At 37.4% G+C, this 2870-nt stretch overlaps 1 protein-coding gene across 1 annotated transcript in view; it reads left to right on the top strand.

The window, feature by feature from the left end:
* Positions 1 to 2870, top strand: part of LOC106873511 (epithelial cell-transforming sequence 2 oncogene-like) — a 113793-nt gene that overhangs the window by 51068 nt on the left and 59855 nt on the right. The gene's annotated exons all lie outside the window — the stretch shown is intronic.

Below are 2870 nucleotides of genomic sequence, written 5' to 3'. Positions count from 1 at the left end.
TAGTAGTAGTAGTAGTAGTAGTAGTAGTAGTAGTAGTAGTAGTAGTAGTAGTAGTAGTAGTAGTAGCAGCAGCAGTAGTAGTAGTAGTTGCCCTTGTTGTGGATGGTGGTGTTGGTGGTGTACATGGTTTTGCTTTTTTAATTTACTCTTCGTTATTTTTGAGCTTGGAATAATGTATAACAAGAACAATACCGGGAAATAACCTAGGGTGAGAGAGAGGGGGAGAGAGAGGAGAGATAGGGAGAGAGAAGGAGGGAGAAAGATAGTAAGTAGGAGCGTGTATCTGTATATGTTTTTAAGGGAATGATATATATGCGGATATATCTCTCTCTCTCTCACTCACACACACACACACACACACACACACACACACACACACACACACACACACACACACACAGGGTGTGGAAAGAACTTGAAAGACCATGATAAAAAGGAGAAGAGGGAGAGAAAAGGCGGAGAAGAAAACATACAGAAGTAACGTAGAAAGAAACAGAGAGGCGAAGAGGAGAGAAAGAGGGAGGATATGAAGAATGTGCATGCGATTTATTAGATAACCAGTTTCTATGTTATATTTTCTGTATTGCACATGTCAGATCTTCATATGCATTTACTAATTAATTTCTTATCTTAAATGTAATCCGCGACCTGCCGTTACTCTGTTGTTCAGAGGCAAATAGCTGAATCGTCAGATCTTTGAACAACATGATTTGTAGCATTCTAACTTCAAATATACCGGAGTTAACGCTGTCTATCATAAATCTGGATTAATAAATATAGTACCAGTCTAATTCTTAGAACCTGTTCTTTTCTAGATTGTATGTAACTCAAAAGCTCAATCTTATCATATCACGTTATGTTGATTGGTCCTGGGAATAAGTTTAGGGTACGCATGAATGAAATATTCATCTGTTTATTTATCACGGACACTAATTCAGTTTCGTCGAATTGCGAACAAGAGATTGCTGGTCGTTGAAAACGACAGAGAAAACCAAAATATGAAGCTAAGGAGAAAAGGAAACAAATTTTGTATGTGATCCAGGGATGAACCAGCAGCCCATTATATCTGAAATCAGACGCAAGAATCTAATAGGATGCAATGGCACACTAAAATATGTTCATATGGATGTATTCTTATTGAATAAAAACGGATAAGTTGTGGATGGAATACTCATTTTCAGAGATTTGCTTGCTCGGAATTTATCTAACGATAAACCGGAAGCAACAAGGTTTTAATTCTGTTAAGATTTTTCCTCTTATTTTCGGTGATCGTAGTTTTCCCCAATTCTTTTACAAGTTAGAGTTGGTGCATCGATACTTATGATATTTCAAAGTTCACCAAGCTCACCAAGATTTCAAAGCTCACCAAGATTTCAAAGCTCACCAAGATTTCAAAGCTCACCAAGAATTTAGAATATACACAGTTGACGTTCAGGTTAGAAATCAGTATTTGTTCGCAAGGAGACAAAAATTTCATAAAGTTGCTATACTTTCCTTGGGATTAATCATTGCTTAACGGGATTAGTTCAAAATCTTGGGATGAGTCGCCATAAAGAATACGGTGAAGGAAGATATAAGAGTGTAGAGAGTGCCGTATGAGAGAGAGGTAGCTAGCTGAAAGACGAGAGAATTAAGAGAAACTGTGTATGACTTTTGGTGATGAATCAAAATTTGCCATCCAATCAAAGGATTCTCTTTTGATTGCAGTTAAGGTCTTTACACGAGCAGCATCATAGCTGTCATAGCTAGATGGACTATTCTTCAGCGTACGTCTTAAGCAAAATTTTAAAGTTCTTCATTTTAAAGTTCTTCATTTAGAATATACTAAAATTATTCCTGAGGCTGATGCCATCGTCATTAGAGTTGCCGCGAGACAATTAAGCTCATGATGGTTCTGAGGTCAACAACACCTCTAAAAGGATCTATAACTCAATGAAATCAGTTGTCACCGGAAATCACGTGCACACACACATGCATATATATACACACACACTCACACACGCACACATGCACGCACACACACACACACACACACACACACACAAACACACACACACACACAAAAACACACACAAACATATATATAATAAAACGAATGTTTTACACCTGGTAGCTGACTAGCCGATTTTGCATGGCGACTGAAGGAAGATAAAATTAAAACCTGGTCCAAAGTAAGGCACACAAAACCATACAATAAAATTTCCAGGAGATGCCGACGCTGCTCCGAGGAATCCCTATCTATTCTGGTCTATTCTGTGGACCAATGAGAAAATTATAAATAGAATTTCTCAAAGACTTTCAAGATACCAACACGTATATAAATATACTTTCGCAGAATGCAGCGGGAATGAATTTGAATAACAGTTAACATAATTTACTTTAAGGTATGGATGAATGAAGTTTAGCTTCAACCTCTTCATCCTTATAAACACCAAGTACCTAGTTAACTCGCTTTGTGATCGTGAGTGCACTAGACCACACGTGTGCGTATTCTTACATTTTGGTGGATGCTTGTACGAGCGAGTGTACACGCACCACACAGGTTACGCGTGGGCGTTTATAGAGCCATATTTGTATTTTTATTACTTTTCTCGCTGTATTGCGTGTTCGTTTCTTTTTGCATCAGTGATTTTATTGTTGATCTTCAATATAAACGAAGATATTTCCTTTGTTTTGCTGCTTCTCTTTCTACGAAATGAGATGATACATAGTGGAACTACTATTTTAATGAGTTGTATCTATTTATCACCTGATGAGACACATCAGTACCTTCGGATACTCCTAAACCAGTTGCTAAGTGTCCCACAACTGTGATTAAAACTAAAAATTCTCGTATATTCCATCTTCCGTCTTTCATTTAGCATATATAT

This window comes from Octopus bimaculoides, chromosome 15 (genome assembly GCF_001194135.2).
Source record: "Octopus bimaculoides isolate UCB-OBI-ISO-001 chromosome 15, ASM119413v2, whole genome shotgun sequence".
In the NCBI taxonomy this organism is placed as follows: domain Eukaryota; kingdom Metazoa; phylum Mollusca; class Cephalopoda; order Octopoda; family Octopodidae; genus Octopus; species Octopus bimaculoides.
The sequence above is the reverse complement of the archived record's forward strand: the minus strand, read 5'-3'. Positions and strand labels throughout refer to the sequence as shown.